Source organism: Lynx rufus, unplaced genomic scaffold (assembly GCF_022079265.1).
Source record: "Lynx rufus isolate CCGP_SWC_20201006 ecotype Redwood Valley unplaced genomic scaffold, mLynRuf1.p SCAF_5, whole genome shotgun sequence".
In the NCBI taxonomy this organism is placed as follows: domain Eukaryota; kingdom Metazoa; phylum Chordata; class Mammalia; order Carnivora; family Felidae; genus Lynx; species Lynx rufus.
The window spans coordinates 21,738,730-21,758,207 of NW_025814867.1; the positions used below are offsets into that span (position 1 = coordinate 21,738,730).

The 19,478-nt window shown below is 42.4% G+C and overlaps 2 pseudogenes; one reads left to right on the forward strand and one right to left on the reverse strand.

The window, feature by feature from the left end:
- Positions 1-5,667: 5,667 nt before the first annotated feature.
- LOC124527116 (tubulin alpha-1A chain-like) lies at positions 5,668-7,160 on the reverse strand (annotated as a pseudogene).
- Positions 7,161-11,194: 4,034 nt separating this feature from the next.
- LOC124527117 (40S ribosomal protein S6-like) lies at positions 11,195-14,919 on the forward strand (annotated as a pseudogene).
- Positions 14,920-19,478: the final 4,559 nt, after the last annotated feature.

Sequence of the window (19,478 nt, forward strand, 5' to 3'; positions counted from 1 at the left end):
GCTGGTGGTCTGGAAGCTCTGGGGAGGATGTGCACTCAGACCAGAGTGAACATCTGCAGGCGTGGGAGGAGCCATATGCCTTCCAGAAAACATTTCTTACTGTTTTGTTTGTTTTGGCCCCCCGTAGAGCCTCTGGGCTGTCTGCTCTGGAGAGGCCAGTTACTAGGCCCTCAGGGCCACATTTCTAGGAGTAGGAGGAGGGCTGCTGGGTGGGCTTCCAAGTTCTAATGAATGTGGACCCAAGAGCAAGAAAGTTAATAATAACAATTTTTAAAACGAAAGAAAGAAACCTTCACTTGACACAATGCTAACAGATTATACCACTCATTTAGGATTTAAATTTTGTACCTTATCTTGGCTTCTAATTACATGGCATCATAGTAAAATATTAAAAATAGAATGTGACTGGGGCACCTAGGTGGCTCAGTTGGTCAAGTGTCCGACTTCGGCTCAGGTCATGATCCCATGGTTTGTGGGTTTGATCTCATGGTTTGTGCTAACAGCTCAGAGCCTGGAGCCTGCTTCAGATTCTGTGTCTCCCTCTCTCTCTGCCCCTCCCCTGCTCACACTCTGTCTCTCTCTCTCTCTCTCTCTCTCTCTCTCTCTCTCAAGAATAAATAAACATTAAAAAAAAGTTAAAAAAAAAAAAACTAGAATGTGACCTTGAATTGCAGTTCCTTGTGTACAATCTTAATTCCCACGGTTCGGGCTATAAACTACTTTGAGGCAAAGTTAGGTTCTACCCGTCACTATTTCTACATTGCCTCTTCCAGGGCTTGGCACAGCGTAGTTGATAAATATTTGCTGAATTAAGATGATTTAATACTCTTTCCCAAAATAAGTCCCATTGTCCTATTCCCAGAAGAAGCAAAATAAGGATTCCGAAGCCAAAATCCTAGAAACTACCACCCCTCTCTTTTGAAGAATTGTGAGACACATTAGCATATTAAAGAATCTGCAAAGTTTTGCAGTTAAAACACCTGCTTAAAATTATTTGACCTAAAATTTTCTACTCCAGGAATTCCTATTAATAGGGAAATTGTGATGTTATTATCCACATCTGGACATCTTTGAGAGTGAAATGGGGCATGATTAATAATGATGCCAGGAAACAGGCACAAACTGGGCCTATATGAAGTAAATCGGACATACAGTCATTCTAGCTGTGAATGGAAATGTGGAAGTTCCCACATCTTCTGTTATATGGATATATAGATCAAAGCTTAGAAAACAATGGTTGGCCTAAATCCCTTATTTTACTGATGAGAAACATGAGGTCACAGAGAAGTTCAGTTACTTCCCATTGGCAAATCCCTTGGCACCCAGTTACGAAGCAGAGCTGTGAATAAATCCAGCCTGTTGGAATGCCATTTCCCAATCAGGTTCTGATTTGTTCGATCCTGAAATTAAGACAGTTAATGATTTGGCTGTGTATTTTCACAAAGAAGAAAAGAAACTAGATTTACATGCTTCTCTCAGAGTATCATTTTGTCACGTAGGAAGGAACAATTTTATGCAGACGCAAATGTCAAGCAGATGTCAGCTGGAGACCCCTCGTCTCTTTGGAGATCTAGGAATAATTGTCTTAAGCTCTGAACAATCCCATGACCTAACAGAAGACCAAAGTTCTGCTCCAGTTTCTGGAACTTCCCATGGCCTATTGCTCATGGCCACCTCTGCCTTCTGGGTTCATGGCTCCTCTGTGACATACTGCATTAACCTACTCATAAAACTAGGTTCAGTTGCCCCAAAACAGAGTATACCCTCACAAATTCTTAAAAGATTTTGAAAACTTTCATAACAGGAACAAGGAAGAAGGAAGGATTTAGTTCTCAGCAAAGCACATGAGAATGACAATTAAGCTATAGCATTTTATGTCTTTGTAAGCCCTGGAGACATAAGCTATAGCATTTAAAAAAATATTTATTGGCTCTCCATGCTATGAATTTTCACTGGCCTTCATATTCTTATCATCTTCTAGTTATTCACCCTTACTCCTCCCTTCTCTTTCCTTTTTTCTATCCTCCTCTGCTCTACTGAGTATTTGACCACAAAATTCCTTCCCTTATGCTCATAAAAAAATTACTTTCCTTTTGCCCTACTATATCTTGGTATCACCTAATATCCTTAACAGTGATATGATTCAAGTTTGGGGACTGTATTTGGCGGGGGGGAGGGGGGGTCCTCTATTCCAATCATTCTTCCAATGAAGACAGAGCATGGTTTATAATGGAAACCAGGTGAAAATAATATTCTGTCTCATTAAGCAATTATATAGCTCAATAAGAAGGTAATTGCATTTACTCTAAAAGAAATGATAGTAACTTGGACTAGGGTGGAAGGCAGTGAAAACAGAAAGAAATGGACAAATATAAGCGACCTTTCAGAGTAAGAAGTCACAGGTATTGGTGGTTGATTGGATAGGTGAGGATGAAGAGGAACAATCAAGTATAACCCCTAGTTCTCCGGCTTGCGTAGCTGGAGAGTAGGGGGTCTGCACTGGGCATGGAACCAGCTTAAGACTCTCTCTCTCTCTCTCTCTCTCTCTCTCTCTCTCTCTCTCTCTTTCTCTCCCTCTCCCCATGCCCCTCTCCCTCGCTCATGCACACTCTTGCTCTAAGATTAAAAAAAATTTTTAATAAAAAAATTAAGAAACAGACATGGAGAATTTAAGGGGTCTAGCAAATGTCACAGAGATAAGTAATGGGGTTAGATTCAAAATCAGACAACCTGTCACATTCTAAAATGAAATATTAGGCTTAGAAGGGAATGTACAGATGAGAAGAAAGCATAAGACAGAGTTATGAGGAACACATGATTCCATTATCCTGTTAAGAAATCCTTTTAAATGTAAGCAATCGTCTTTCCCTGCCTTTGCCAAACAGGGCTGGCCAACACCAGCACTTGTTCACAGCACACTGCTCATATCTGACTTAAAGCACCTGTTCATGTGCCACCATCACACATTTGCTGGTCTTACACAGATGTAAGCCCTACCACTGCAGGAACCTTACTCATCCCCTCACTCATCCAGTGCCCTCAGCAGCCCTTCTATAAACTTTTGCTGAATTAAATAGACAGGAAAGGATTAGGAAAGCAGAGAAGAGAGCCAGACAAGAAGGAGTGGAGAAGGATTAAGGAGGCAGCAGCAAGAGAAACCTTCTTGCCTGGTCTCCTCGCCTGAGCAGGGAAAAACTAGTCATAGAATAGGATGAGAAGTAAAATCCCTTTCCAGATCATTCTGCCACCCGGTAGCTTTTAGAAATCAGGATGGTCTTCAGAGAGGAGGTGATGATGCAGCCAAGTCTGGAAGGAAGAAAAAGAGTTTCCCCTAGCCAATGCAAAGGTGAGCAAAGATGGTGGGTATTACAAGGCACATTTGGGAGCCCCTCTCTATCTCTTGATAAGTGCAATAATAAGGTTAAAGAACTCAACAGGGCCTGTGATGAAGAACCTTCAGGCCATTCACAGGAATTTAGGCTTTGGCTTAGACAGTAAGGGGATCTCACACTCAAAGCCCATGAGCACCAAGACAGATTGAGGGGACCTCCCGGTCAGGTTGGGGAGCATTTGCCTTGTCTGTAGAAACAGCCTCCACTCAGCTTCTGCTTTCTGGTGCCATGCTGGAAAGCAGACCCACTGTGCCCAGATGTTCAATTCCCCAAGAGGAACCAGAAATCTACATTTTTGTGCAAAATAACCCCAGTTTCAAGTACTGGCAACCTCCTCACAGACAAAGGAAAATCACTGAATGTTTTTAAAAAAAAATTTTTTTTAGGTTTATTCATTTTTGAAAGACAGAGAGAAACAGAGCACAAGCAGGGGTGGAGCGGAGAGAGAGGGGGACACAGAATCTGAAGCAGGCTCCAGGCTCTGAGCTGTCAGCACAGAGCCCGACATGAGGCTCGAACTCACGAACCGTGAGATCATGACCTGAGCCGAAGTCGGACACCCAACTGACTGAGCCACCCAGGAGCCCCTGAATGGTTTTTTTTTAATGTTTATTTATTTTTAAGAGAGAGACAGAGTGTGAGCAAGGCAGGGGCAGAGAGAGAGGGAGACACAGAATCCAAAGCAGGCTCCAGACTCTGAGCTGTCAGCACAGAGCCCCATGCGGGCCTTGAACTCACAGACTGTGAAAACATGACCTGAGCCAAAGTTGGATGTTTAACCGACTGAGCCACCCAGCCACCCCATCACTGAACGTTTTTAAGCAGAGATGTATTGTATCATATTTTCATTTTAGAAAGATTACTTATGCCTCCATAAGGGGGATACCAGTAGGAATGAGCGCTACTGAAATTGGACTGGTGAGCCTCAAGAAGTCTAAGCCAGTGGTGAAGTGGGAAAAAAGAGTTTTTGATTATGAAATATTTAGGCAGTAGAAAATTAGACTTTTCAACTCAATGGAAGCAGTGGATAGGAATGAGATGGAGAAGCTGAGGACTTTTTCTGCCTAAAACTGCATGATGCTGAATGGAAAAGCTGAGTCCACTCAGACATGTTAATTGCAATATTCCTATGAAATATCCAAAAGGTAATGAGTAATGCCATTCAAGATAAAATTATGAAAATCATGTAGCAACTTGAAAAAGTGATCATGCATTGCCAAATGAGGAAATGACTACAAATATATATCTATGCCATGATTACAAAAATATCCAGTGGCATACAAATTATATATGCATACAAAATGCTGAATGTAATTGTGAAAAATGAAAATGGTTTAATTTGTTGAAATGACAGAATGTTAGTTTTTTTCTTTTCATTTATTTTCTTGTGATCTTGTAATAATTGTTTTACAGTAAAAATAACAAAAAGATGGCCAATTGTTCCCGTGGGAATTAAGAGAAGTTTGCCATAAACTAAAGAATGTAGGGAAGGCTTGCTGGAGGAGGTGAGATTTCAACAAAGCCCTGAAAGAGTGGAAAGTAATTATTGCCTGAAGACAAATGTTTCCCTTGCTTCCCCATGGACAACTATACCACTTCCAGGAACAACAACCAAAAAAATCCCCACAATTCTATCTATCGTGGCAAAGGATAAACAAAGATAATTGCAACCTCGAAACTAATCCAATTTGCATCTAAAAATCCACTTTGAAATTTCAAAAGATGAACCCATGTTTTGTTTGTTTGTTTGCTTTAAAGATGATGTTATAGAATGAAATTTTCAAGGACCTAGAAGTCAAAAAACCTGGATGCAGCACAAATTCATCCGTTAATTAGCTATTACCCCACAGTAAGCCACTCTTTTCCATCTGGGCCTCCATTTTCTTTTGTAAAATGGGGCAGTAGAATTAGTTGATCTCTTATGTTTCTATCCAATAACAAAACATAGTATGTTTCTCTGCTAAGAGTACAGTATTCAGATTCTTCACATAAAGCTTAGTTAGGCTTATAAAATTATCGACACACCCTGTTTTGTGTTATCCTTTTTCTTTTCTTTTCTTTTTTCATTTAAGACAGGGAATACTTCATTCAAACCCATCAGAGAAATGGATAGCTTGGATCTGTAACAAAGTGTTGTGTTTTAAAGCATTGATCAATAATTGTATATGAGAGTATACACTGCCACATACAAATTAACTGATCAGAGCACAACTTTTCAATGTTCAAAGCAGAATAAGCTTCCCTGTAAAACTGGTCCCTTTGTGATTTTTTAACTTTAGTACTCCTCTCCTTCTTCTTCACCCTCTCCTTCAACAGAATCCACACTAACTTCCTCATAATCCTTCTCAAGGGCAACCATGTCCTCAGAAAACTCTCCTTCCTCCATGCCGTCATCCACATACCAGTAAACAAAGGCATGCTTGGCATACATCAGGTCAAACTTGTGGTCCAGGAGAGCCCAGACCTCAGCAATGGCTGTGGTGTTGCTCAGCATGCACACATCTTGCTGTACCTTGGTGGCCAGGTCTCCACCAGGTACCGCAGGGGAAGGCTGGTAATTAAGCCATCTTTGAAGCCAGTGGGGCACCAATTCACAAACTGGATGATACTCTTGGTCCTGACGGTGGCAATGGCAGCATTTACATCTTTGGGAACCACATCACCATGGTACAACAGGCAATAAGCCATGTGTTTACCATGGCGAAGGTCACATTTCACCATCTGGTTGGCTGGCTCAGAGCATGCATTGGTGATCTCCGCAACAGAAAGCTGTTCATGGTGGGCTTTCTCAGTAGAAATGACAGGGGCATATGTGGCCAGAGGGAAGTAGATGTGGGAATAGGGCCCCAGGGTGATCTGGAATTCTGTCAGATCAACATTCAGGGCTCCATCAAATCTGAGGGAAGCAGTGATGGAGGACACAATCTGACCTATCAACCTATTTAGGTTAGTGTAGGTTGGGTATTCAATATCGAGGCTCCTACAACAGATGTCATAGATGGCCTCATTGTCTATCATGAAGGTATAATCAGACTGCTGCAGGGTGGTGTGGATAGTGAGGATGGAGTTGTAGGGCTCAGCTACAGCTGTGGAAACCTGGGGGGGGGGGGCAGAAAAATGGAGAACTCCAGCTTTGACTTCTTGCCATAATCCACAGAGAGAAGTTCCATCAGCAGGGAGGTGAACCCAGAAATAGTTCCCCCTCCAAATCTGCGGAAAACTAAGCAGCTCTTGAAGACCTGCTTACTGGCCAGCCAGTTTCTGAATTCAATCCAAGACAAGGTCAACGATCGTCTTGCCAATGGTGTAGTGCTCTTGGTCATAGTTATTGGCAGCATCTTCCTTGCCTGTGATGAGCTGCTCAGGGTGGAAGAGCTGGTGGTAGGTGCCAGTGTGAACTTCATCGGTGACGGTGGATTCCAGCTCTACAAACACTGTCCTGGGCACATGCTTGCCAGAACCTCCACTGAAGAAGGTGTTGAAGGAGTCATCTCCTCCCCCAGTGGTCTTGTCACTTGGCACCTACCCATCAGGCTGAATGCCGTGTTCCAGGCAATAGAGCTCCCAGCCGGCACTGCCAATCTGAGCACCAGCCTGGCCAACACGGACAGAGATGCGTTCACACACAGTTGTTGCTTTGCAGCTGCCAAGCAGATGGCAGAGAGGAAAAGGAGAGGTTGTTGCTTCCAACAGCGTGACTCTTAAGTAGCCAATGTAAGAGAACCTGTCCGCTTTGTTGTTGATTATAGGGTATATTCTTAAGATCATCCATGCCCTTCTAACAAATGGGTTTATCACTCAGAAGCAGCCATGCGAAAAAAGAAAAAAAATAGCGGAATGATCTGTTAAAGTTTCAGCTAGGGTGTCTGCTTAGGAACAATACACCGAAGACTTGAGACTCTGACCTCCAGGATGCAGTGTAGATGCTACTCCAATACTTGACATGTGGTACTATGTCTCCAATAACTTGAATACAAAAGTACAAGAACAAAGAGGAATATGAGTGTCCCCTCTTATCATCACACTCTGTAGCCCACTTGTGGCATTTGTGCTTTCAGTTCCATAACCCTAGGCTCCTAGGTTCTAATTCCCAAAAGAGGAACACTTGCCAGGGGATGCAAGGTGGTTCCACTGAACCAGAAGCTGTACCTACCACTTGGATAGCCTGAATTGTCCACGGAAGTGATCACAGAAAGGAGTTAATGTACTGGCTGAGATAATCAACCTTGATTACCATGAGATCTTAGGGTTGCTTCTACACAATATGTAAAAATACAGACATTCACTAAGACATCTCTTAGTACGTGTTTTGTACAGAAATTGTTCATGTGACTTGTCATGCGTTTTTTCCCAGAGCCACATATACACAATCAAGGGGGGTGCTTAGTTGGCTTGTACTCCATATCTGGCCTGGGGGTCAGAACTGGCCCTTCTGTTCCTGACGCCAAGTGGGATTACCATGCCTCACCAACTTGAGCCAGACCAGGCTGGCCCTGTGGAATGGATTAGGCGGGGAAGAGGAATATGCACATGCCCAGACTCTTAGAACTGTGAGATATAATAAAAGAAACCAAAAATCCAGCTCGCTCAGGACTGCACATAGGCAAACCTAATGACTAACCATAAATCACAATCCGGATTGTCCCCTCAATCGGGACTCCAACCGGGCTGTTCAATGCGGGGCTTCCCCAGTCAGAAGTTTGGATGTTGTTAAGTACTTGATTTGATGCATTAAGCCTTCTTTGTTCTTCTCTGTACTTCTCTCCCTCTATATGTTTACTATATAATTGTTTAATTCCTTATATTCCCTTTCCCTTATAATCAATAAATTCTTCCTCCACAAAACCGGAAGTGTGGTTATCGTGAATACTTACTATTATTCAGAACAGTATCTCTACACCCACTACTAACTGTCATTGGCCAATTAGAACAACTATTATCCAGTAACACAGGACAACAAAGGACTTAAAATCCTCAGTCTGGGGTCTGGGTCACCCCACTAGGCAAGCATACCAGTGAGAGTATTTGCACAAGGTGAGGAACTGTATACTGGATGGTGGAGGAGAAAAATGATAAGTATTACAGCCTCGGGACCCACTGAAGAAGCAGTAGTAGCTTTTCGCTGACCTTCCTGCCTTATCTCTTCTAGGAAAATTCACCTTGAAAGTGACTCTGTGACTGGTTGGACTTGTCCCTCTACTTTCCAGGAAGATGTCCTCTTGTTCTAACAAACAAACAAACAAACAAACAAATGCCCCATATTTTAGTTTGTGAACTAGATACAACTAGAGGTCATAAACGGATCTCGATGGTGCAAGGGGCAGACTGTAAGACCCCTTTTTTGCAATTTGCAGATTGTACTGGCTTCACTTATCCCCCAGACAGCTGCCATCACAACCAACATACTCAGAATTTTTGTTACTTGAGACCAACCAGCCACACTGGAGTCCCCATATTCTCCTGCCTCTTTCTAACTGAGATTCAGATGAAATGCCACACCAAAGAGCATTTGTTCTGGCTTCTAAGAAGCTGCTGAAGACGCTGGACGGTGCACACCAGTAGTGCTGAAGGGCAAACTGTGGTGCAAACCTTGACCAGGAAGAGCAAAGAGATGGGAAAGAACCAGGTAGATAAGTTCTCTTTCCTTTTCTCCCTCCAATGGAACGTTCTCAGTAGTGATTTCACCATGCAGCCTGGCCAAGTGGGTTGACCTGCTAAGTGACTTGCTATCTCTTTCAACTTCCTATGAAGTAATAGCCTGTATGTTACCTCGCCCTGCTTACCATCCTTCCCTGCCTCACTTCCCTTTTCTCTCACTCTTGCTGCCCTGGACTTGTATCTCTCATAAAAAACATCAACACCTAGTCCTTGCCTCAGATTCTATTTTCTAGAGAACCTACGTTAGATAAGTACATTATTCAGACTCCTTTGAAGTCAGATATGCCCGTGCAACTGACTTCTAACCCAGGGAATACAAGGAGAAATTATGTATCCCACTTCCAAAGTTGACACAAATTTGCTCTTTTCTATACAAACTAGAAAGGAGAAAGAAAAAGAAAACCTGGGAACATTTCAAAGCCTCTCCATGGCAAAGCCTTGGTTAGCCTGTGTCCCTAAATGACAGTAGAGGAGTGCTATGTGCTCACTTGTGCACATTCCCATTACTATTCCATTAACAAAAAATAAGCTTCTATTATGTTTGAAACATATTTGAGGTCTACTGGTCACTGCAATCAGCATACCCTGGTTAACAGACTTAAACCAGCAACTATTAAAGTTATTAGACCAGCAACTACAAATAGTGAAGATGAGGAGTCTAAAAAAGATATGATGCAAAAGCTAGGAGTCATATTTTCTTTTTTTTTTTTTCTTTTTTTTGCTGCCAGTTTTCCTGAAACCATATCTTGTTTGTAAATTTGTATAAATGAAGTAAAGCAACAAAGTCACAATTCATTTCTCAAAAATTTACAGTTAACAGGTCTTCTTTACAAGCCATTCCCACCCAGTCACCCTTCAACCCATCTTCTCACACCTTCAGAAAAAAAAAAGCCAAATGATCTGAACTGGCAGGTGTTTATCCACGCAAACATCTTCATGCAGGTCTTACCAACAAAGGCTTCAGTCCTAGGAATGCAAGAGAAACTATGCTAGATGCAATCATTGAAACTAACAGACTTCTTCCTTTCTATCCCTACATGTTACCAACAAATGAGAGCAATTTTTCTCTAAAAAGTAGAAAAATCCCCATGCGAGGAGCACCTCATTTCTGATATTATGAGTAAATGGTGAGTAAATCTGAGTAAATGGTGCCCTCTGATCTTAAAAACTCAGGAGGACAGCGTGGCCCATAACCATGACTCCCATTTGCAATCGCTGCTTAATCTCTTACACAAACCACTCAAATGTCTTCACCCACTTCATTCTCTTTCTCCCTCTTGGTACCCACATCATCCCTCCCTAAAGATAAGCTTGTGGTAGAGTGGAAATGGGAGAGTTCTTGCTTTTCTCTCCCTGCTCTGTATTCAGTAAGAAAGCACAGATGCTGGGTCAGTCATGTGCTAATAAAGGATGGCAGCTGCATACCAGAGAAGCTGTGAAGGAGAGATACAATCCAAACCAAAGACCGGGGAGGAGATGAGTCAGGAGCGCAGGATGAAGTCAACATCTGTGGCTTCTGCTGGAGGGAAAGGAATAGTTCATAGATCTTGCTAGATCTCAGCCTCGCTAACATGACATCTTAAATGGAGGAAACACTGTACATTATCTTTGTTCATTCAACATACACTCACAGGGAAATTACTATGCTTAGAACTTGCAGAACACCAGGGGCAATCACCAGTGCAATGTACAAGATAATTAGATATGTGCTCTGATGGAGCTTGTGGGCTAGTCTAGAAACTCCATACTATACTCTCAACAAGGGATTCATTCCCACCGGCTTTCTTAAGAAAAATAAATTGCAAAAGTGATTATTATCATTATCCTAAACATCACTTAAAAAACTTCTAAAAGCATCCTCTCATGGTTAAGACATAAATCTCAAGACCCTGGCTTCTGAACTAAAAATCAAAACAGAAGTTCTGATAAATTGAAATTCCCTACTATCTCTCCACGTTCTTTCCTCCTCTAAGGTCTTTAAATGCACTCTCTGATTTTTAAAAATGAACCTTTTTGTCATATCAGGGAGAGGTGACACGAAACAGTCCTAGATTAGTGTGCAGATTGAATACATCTTTTTGCTAATTAAAATATCAGGTACGGGCTGAACAAAGGCAAATGCCAGGAAACTTCATTCTTCGTAGATGGTGTTTTGCAAATGGAAGACTGCTCGCACACGAGAATGGGTACAATGGCCGGTTCCTCCCTCAGAAAGACAAAGCTGGGGCATAATGGGGCCCAGTATGTACAGCCTGACAGACAAGTGGGATGAGGGGAAAGGAAGGGAATAAGTCCTGGCACGTGTTTAAAGCAACCCTGGGTGTGAAAATGGCTCAGTGGTTATATTATTTTTGATATCTTTATCAGTTAGAGACACATCATGACATACTGATGTCTGAAGCAATATGAGTCTAGAGTTTGCTTTAAAATATGTCATTAAAAAGGACCACAAAACATGGATATTTGTTAAAACTAGGTCATGGGCACATGGGTAAAATCTGTCTATTTTGTGTGTTTGAAAATTTTCATTATAAAATATCTTTTGAAGAGCTACACACTGGGTCAGAAAGCTGTATACAGCTGAGGTACCAAGCTGTGAGCCTCTAACTGTAGCAGCTGTTACAGCACCGATAAATAGAAAATTCATGAACCTTTATTGCTCATCGTCACCGAGACATTGCTGCATAGTGTGAGGAGGTTCCTCATATTTGGGGAGGAGAGTCCTGATGCGGTAAAAAAATAGGATCACAGTCGCTCTTTGTTGTGGCACCTCAGAGGCGGCAGGCTGCTTTGGGAAGAAGCTAAACAACTCTTTTCCAGCTACTGGCTGCCAGAAACTCATCAATGTGGATGATGAATGCAAACCCCGTAGCTTTTGTAAGAAGCGAATGGCCACAGAAGTTGCTGCTGATGCTGTGGGTGAAGAACGGAAGGGTTACACGGTCCGACTTAGTGGTGGCAACGACAAACCAGGCTTCTCCATGAGGCAGGGTGTCTTGACCCACGGCCGTGTCCACCTGCTGCTGAGTAAGGGGCATTCCTCGTACAGACGAAGGAGGACTGGAGAAAGAAAGCACAAATCTGTCTGGGGTTGCACTGTGAATGCCAACCTCAATGTTCTCAACTCGGTCCTTGTACAAAAGGCGAGAAGGACATTCCTGGACCACTGATACTACGGGGCCTCATCACCTGGGGCCTAAAGAGCCCCTAAAGAGCTCACCTAAAAAAGCTAGCAGAAGCCACAAACTTTTCAGTCCCTCTAAAGAAGACGATGTCCACCAGTATGTTGTGAGAAAGCCCCTAAATAAAGAAGGTAAGAAACCTACAACCAAAGTGCCCAAGATTCAGCATCTTGTTACCCCGTGTGTAATCTACCTAAATGGCACATTTCTCTGAAGAAACAGCATATGAAGTAAAATAAGGAAGACGCTACAGAATATGCTAAATTTCTGGCCAAGAGAATAAAGAAGGCCAAAGAAAAATGCCAGGGACAGATCGCCAGGAGACAGGGGCTGTCCTCCCTGAGAGCTTCTACCTTTCAGTCTGAGTCCAGTCAAAAACGAGACTTTTCAGGGTGCCTGGGTGGCTCAGCTGGTTGAGTGTCCGACTTTAGCTCAGGTCATGATCTCATGGTTCATGAGTTTGAGCCCTACATAGGGCTCTTTGCTGTTAGCACAGACCCTGCTTCAGATCCTTTCTCTCCTTCTCTCTCTGCCTCTGCCTCTCTCTTTCTCTCTCAAAAATAAATAAACATTTTCTAAAAACTTAAAAAAAAAAAACAAAATTTTCTAAGAGTAACAAATAAGATCAGACATAAAAAAAAAAAAAAAGGATCACGGTCTTTATTCTCTACACAAACTCATCCCAGATGCCACCTGTCTCCTTCTCCATATGGTTGAGAACCAACTCATGTTTACCTAATTCTACTATTTCCATATATTTCATCCCGATCCAAAAACATGCGCATGGCTGCCTCTACTATGATATATTTCCCGTGCCCATTACTTAACCTAACAGTAATTATTTTTCCATATCATGAATCTCTCCCAATCAGTAATAATGACGCTCCCACCAGCTATTGTTTATTTTTTCCTAAAAAAATGAACCCACATCTGTATTGAATGAACCCTTCTCTCCAGCCAGTGTTCCCTCACTTCCCAACCCCCACAGGGACCCAGCCCAGCGCTGGGCTGACTTCAGGCAAATAGTCTTTAGCTTCACTTACAGAGCTACTAACTAAATACTGGGATTTAAGCATGAACAGTTCATTCATCGATCCAATACACAATTGTTAAGCACTTATTATGTGCCATGTGTTACAGCTACAAAAATAAATCAATGAGATATTAACCTCGAAGAAGGTGAAAATCTAGCATGTGCGATAAATGCAAAAACAATTGCAATAGGTTGTAGGAAAAAATGCAGTTAGATACGTATGCTAGGTAGAGCGGCAACCTCAGTGAATATACTCACTTCAACTTTTTGGAATTAGGAGGTACGGCTATGAGGACTGGGCTTCCAAAGATGAAAAAAATTCCTGATTTTGCCTCTGGAAGGTAGAGCAGTGGTTTGTCAGGCATGTGTAAGAAAGCTTAGACATGAATTATAAAAATTCCATGAAGCTAGAACTAGTAAAGGGAAGTCATAAGAGATAAGGTTGGAGGAAAAGAATATGAAGCTTCTTAATGCTATAAACCTTATGATATAGTCCACAGAAAATAAAAAGTCACTGAAAGCTTTTAAGCAGGGCTGTCAAACAATAATACTTGCATTTTATTTATTTTTTTTTTCAACGTTTATTTATTTTTGGGACAGAGAGAGACAGAGCATGAACGGGGGAGGGGCAGAGAGAGAGGGAGACACAGAATCGGAAACAGGCTCCAGGCTCCGAGCCATCAGCCCAGAGCCTGACGCGGGGCTCGAACTCACGGACCGCGAGATCGTGACCTGGCTGAAGTCGGACGCTTAACCAACTGCGCCACCCAGGCGCCCCAATAATACTTGCATTTTAGAAAAAACTTCCTTGTGGTAGAGTAGGGGACGGCTCTGAAGGCTCAGGGCAAGACCACAGGATGGTTGTAGCTGTCCAGAGGACAGAAGACATACACCTGAATAAAGGCAATGACAGAGAAAGTGGACTCAGATGGCCCATAAATGTATTTACCGGCCTTGTATAAACCTTTATTTCTCCCCCAAAAGAGTCTATTTCCTCTAATAAGTCACCCTGAGAGACTATTGGGGGAAATTGGGGAGCAAGAATATTTGCCTGCTGTGCCCTATTATTCATTCCCTACAGATTTTCTCTCTTTCTCTCCCTCCCCATAAAGCCCTCAGCAAGTCCCAGTTCCTCCAAGCCATTTCCTGGCTCCTTTCTTCCTACTTTTTAAATTTGATTTTTGGGGCGCCTGGGTGGCGCTGTCGGTTGGGCGTCCGACTTCAGCCAGGTCACGATCTCGCGGTCCGGGAGTTCGAGCCCCGCGTCGGGCTCTGGGCTGATGGCTCAGAGCCTGGAGCCTGTTTCCGATTCTGTGTCTCCCTCTCTCTCTGACCCTCCCCCGTTCATGCTCTGTCTCTCTCTGTCCCAAAAATAAATAAACGTTGAAAAAAAAATTTTTTTTAAAAAATAATAAATTTGATTTTTAAGTAATCTCTACACCTAACACGGGGCTTGAACTCACGACCCCGAGATCAAGAGTCGCGTGCTCTACCAACTGAGTCAGCCAGGTGCCTCTCTTTCTAATTCTGAGCTCTGATCTGTACACTCTTCAGCTGTTTGGTTTATACTGTAAAGGCTCCTTGCTCTAGAATTGTGGCTACGTGGACCAAAGGCATCTGCCTGAGTGGACAAGAATATGACAATGACATGTAGCCACTGCAATACACCGAAGTCGAGACTGAGTTTGACAAGAACAAAAGCTTTCTGCCTGCTGCCCCTATCTTATGGGATTTTTAGGGTTTGGAGAAATAGCCATTGTCTGTCTTAAAAATCCTGAATGCCCATGTGAGACTGAATGCCATTTAAATAAATGAGCCATTTATAGGGATGGTTCCTGTAACAGAATTATTCAGTTGGTTGCTCCGGAATTTGTCCCTTTTATTTTTAAAGTTCAGTGGAAGTTAGTTTTGTCAAAGTACTCTGCAAACATTGTTGAGAAATTAAGTTCCAGGGGGTAAGATCCTAGACAAGTGTCAGCTGGCACAGCAAAGGTGTCAGGAACGTTATATGTTTAATTAAGTGTTCACTGACCAATAACATAGGTATACTTTATCCCAAGATAAACACTGATATATACATATCATTGAGAGAGTTCATTCTTTGAGAGAAACAAGCCAGGTAATTCTTCAAGGCAGACAATTCCAGGACCATGACCTACACGTTACTTGGTGACATGCTAAGCGGGATTCCTGGACCATTACTGCATGGTCAACATCCATTTTGGCCACTGCATCCTTTTCTTTCTGGGGCCTTGACCACTTCTCCTCTCCCTGCCTCTGTTCCCCAAACTCCAAGAGCTAAGACACTGTGTGCGGCTTTCCGAAGCATCCTGCTTTGGCATTTTCCCCTGGTCAGCCCCCTTTCCAAACTATCTCCTCCTCCAAACGAGACCACTATTTCATCTCCTCAGCTAGGTGTTAGAGGAGAGGCAATGAAAATGCCTGGTTAAAACCAATTCACACTGGTGGTAGGAGTCTTAACTTGCATTGCAGTTTTCAGCAGAACCTGTTATTCCAAATGAATCTCTGATTGGTGGGATGCACGAGGGAAGTATTTTTGAGGTGTGGGGAGCTAGAGTTCTTCCTCGCTGATTCATACTGACCAGAGCCTCTATATCCAATTTTCCTCCCTCACAGAGACTCCTACAGAGTCTACATAAACGCATGCTGCAGCCCCAGCCCTCCAGATTACACCTAAAAAAACCTCAGCAGGAAACGTGGTTTGGCTTCCCAGTCCTTACAGTCTGTAGCTGAGTTTCCTCCTCCGGAGTCACGGGCGCACATTTGGACTTTTTCTACATAGGCTTCTGTGGCTCCTAGCAAAGATAAAAGTTATACTGATTATCTCTTGCACTGTTGTCTTTTCCAAATAGCAAAATATCTAGCTTGAAAGTTAATATTAGAGAAGAATAGCAGGGAAACAGTGACCACAATGCAGACCCTCCTAAGAGAGTAAGTTAATATGGAAATCAAATAAAGGAGTGAGGTGCATCTTTATGACACTGCATTTTAACATCAGCTCATTATGCACAAACCTTTCCTTTATATATCCCAAACATTACCCATAAAATTGGGAACAAGTAGGAAGTCCCCGTGAGCACACACACTTCTCACTAATGCCCTTACTGTCAGTTCTGCAGCCAGCTCAGATCGCTGTCTCTTCATTGCACACCACATGAAATGTGGCCTGCATTCAGGGGCCACATTTTAAGAAAAAACATGGTTCTTTTAATACTGAACACACTTGGCTTTGACCATAAACAGTGGAATTTCCTCCAACTAAACCTAGACAAAGAGAGTCCACCGATCATTTGGCTTTCTTTCAAAGAGCTCAAATTCTATCTTCACAGTATCTCCAAGCTAAGGTATAAATAAACTAAACAGACTCTCTCATGTGCACTATGACAGAACTCACCTTCCCGACTAGATGTGCTAAGTCCCAAACCAGAGCTTCATCCCTGCTACAAAACCTAAAAAGCAAGCCTAAAATTCACAACAGGCCCCTAGAAAATCAAACCTTGGATATAAGGCCAAGTTCCACTACCTTATCATTCAACAAATCCATGATGAGTTTCCTCTCTGTGCCAGGTATTAGCTAGGCTCAGGTGATACAAAGATGAACGATAAAAGAGAGTCCCTTCCTTTTTCAGCGGGGCTCACGGTTTAATGACATAAGCAGGCAGTTACAATATAGTGTAACTTGTGACAGGCCACAGGTCAAGGGCACACAGGGCGGAAGCATCTACACCACTTAAGAGCCAGGGCAGGTGAACATCAGAAAAATTTCTTAGTGAAGAAGGCATCTAAGATGAGGGATTTTATGGTTTTTTTTTTAATTTTGTACTTTCATATGGTTTCAGGCTTACAAAAAAAGTTGCATGAATGGCACAAAGGATTCTCATACACCCTTTCTCCAGATGTGCTAAATGTTCTAACAAATATGGTCTCTCATATATATGAGATATATATATATACATTTTTAAAGTCATTTAAGAGCAACTTACAGAAATTATGCCCCCTTTACTCTTAGATGTTCTAGTGTGTATTTCCTAAAAGCAAGGACATTCTCTTCCATAGTTTACAATTAGCAAAATTGCGAAATTAATACTATCTCATACTACTGTCTTAACTACAGACCTTATTCAAATTTCACCAATTGCCCCAACATATACTTTATAGCAAAATAAGTTCCCAGCTCATGCACTGCATTCAGTTGTCCACTTAGGACTTACAGTCTGGAACCGTTCCTTTGTCTTTCCTGACCTTGTCATTTTTGAAGCACACAATCTAGTTATTTGGTAGAACGTCCCTCAATTTGGTTTTGTCTGATATTTTCTCATTATTAGATTTAGCATAAGCATTTTTGGCAGAAAATGCCACGGAGCTGGTTTTGTGTTTTTGTGATGAGTTTTGGAAAATGAAGAGAAGTCAGCATGCATAACCTACTGCGACACGAATTTGCTTTTACATTCAGACTTGGGAGGAAGGGAGGTGGAGAGCAAAGGGAAAGGCTATACTATTATTAGCTAATATCGATCAAGTACTTAAGAGCCAGGCATTGTTCCAACTGCATTATATAAATCAGCTCAATCATCCTCAGGACAAATGCTCTTTTCCCGTATTTCAGATAAGAAAGACTGAGGTACCTAGAGATGACAAAGCTGACAAAGGCAGCCACCGGGTTTCAAATCCAGACATACTGACTCTACTGCCTATACTGTCAGCAGAAGAGATTCAGTGACGGCAAAAAATCTTTCAAAAAGAAAGGCTTGCACTGAGTTCAGAACCAGCTGGCTTCCAGAACGGCGCGCAATACCTGGTCCAAGCAACTTCCGTAGAGATTGTGGCTTATGGCTGTGGCGCTCCCGCCCCCTGCTGGCTGCAGTCGCATATTGCATGCTCTTCGCTGCTTTCTGCTCAATTGGCAGGAGCACCTCTGTGCAGAACAATGATCACTGAAATTTCTGCAGAACAGAATTATGCCTGACCTATGAACATGCATCAGGAAGAATTTGGCACCCCTTCCATTCTTCTTCTCTGTGCCTCTCAGCCCCCTGCCACATTCTAAACGTTGCTCAGCAGAATAAATCCTAAGCCCTGTTCTCACCAACTTCTTTCATGAAACTTCCCCAGAGAATTTTTTTTTTAAACCATGACAAATTTGGAATCCACTGAAGCAGTAAGGAAGCTAAAAGTTAAATTAATCAGAATACAATCCCCAGACAAGACAATCATTGCAGCCGAGGAAACCTGTAGGGAGGGTGTTTGTCCTTGGAAAATATTTGAAAAGGATCCAGTGCAGCTGAAGCAAATCATCTCACAGTGGGCTCTGAAGAGCCACATAGGATCAAATCACTAGGCAAATAAGATGATGGAGAGGAAAAATTCCCCTGAATGAATCATAAGCAGCCTCTATTTTCAATCAAATTCCCCTGCTCTTCAGAGGTAAAAGCTAGTCCCTCTCAGATTCAAAAGCCCCTGGGGCTTTCACAAAACTCCATTGTTTTCTCTAGTAAGGGGATGAAGCAGAACTAAAAGCCAGAAGACAATTCAATGGCAGTCTTTAAAGGAGAGCACACTGATGGATTCCATATATATCCGAAATAGGCCTGGCAATTAAAAAAAAAAAAAAAGGAAAGAATATGTATTTAAATTCCCCAAATACATCCTATTGGAAAATTTGCTCATTCTGCCTTGATGGCAAAGACAGATGAGTCCATGGCCATTATTAAACCACTTCTAAGCTCCTTGCTAGAGAATACTGACACCAGGAGGTCCCGTGTGAGTATTAAGTTGATAACTTCTAGACACCTGTGTATCTGTCAGATTTGGAGGGACACAAATATATTTGCATACTGATATTACCAAACAGAGGGCTGAAACCTTTGCCCCCAGGTCAAATCAACTCAGTTAGACAAATGCCTCCTGGGGGTGGGGGGTGATTGGGCTAAGCAAGCCTGTTACTTCAAGGTCTTCTTATTTATTTTAACAAAGCATCAAGGGTTCCTTGAAGAATTACTCAGAACTCCCCACTTTCAGTCTATCTGGAAACTTGTGCCTCCATATCAGTTATCTCTTGCCACAATAGTGCTGCATAACAACCTCTAAACCTCAATAGCATCCAGGATTAAGCATTTATTGCTCTCGTGTCTGGGGTTGTCAACCAGAATGGCCTTGCTGATGGTATTGCCTAGACTCTCTCATATGTCTGGG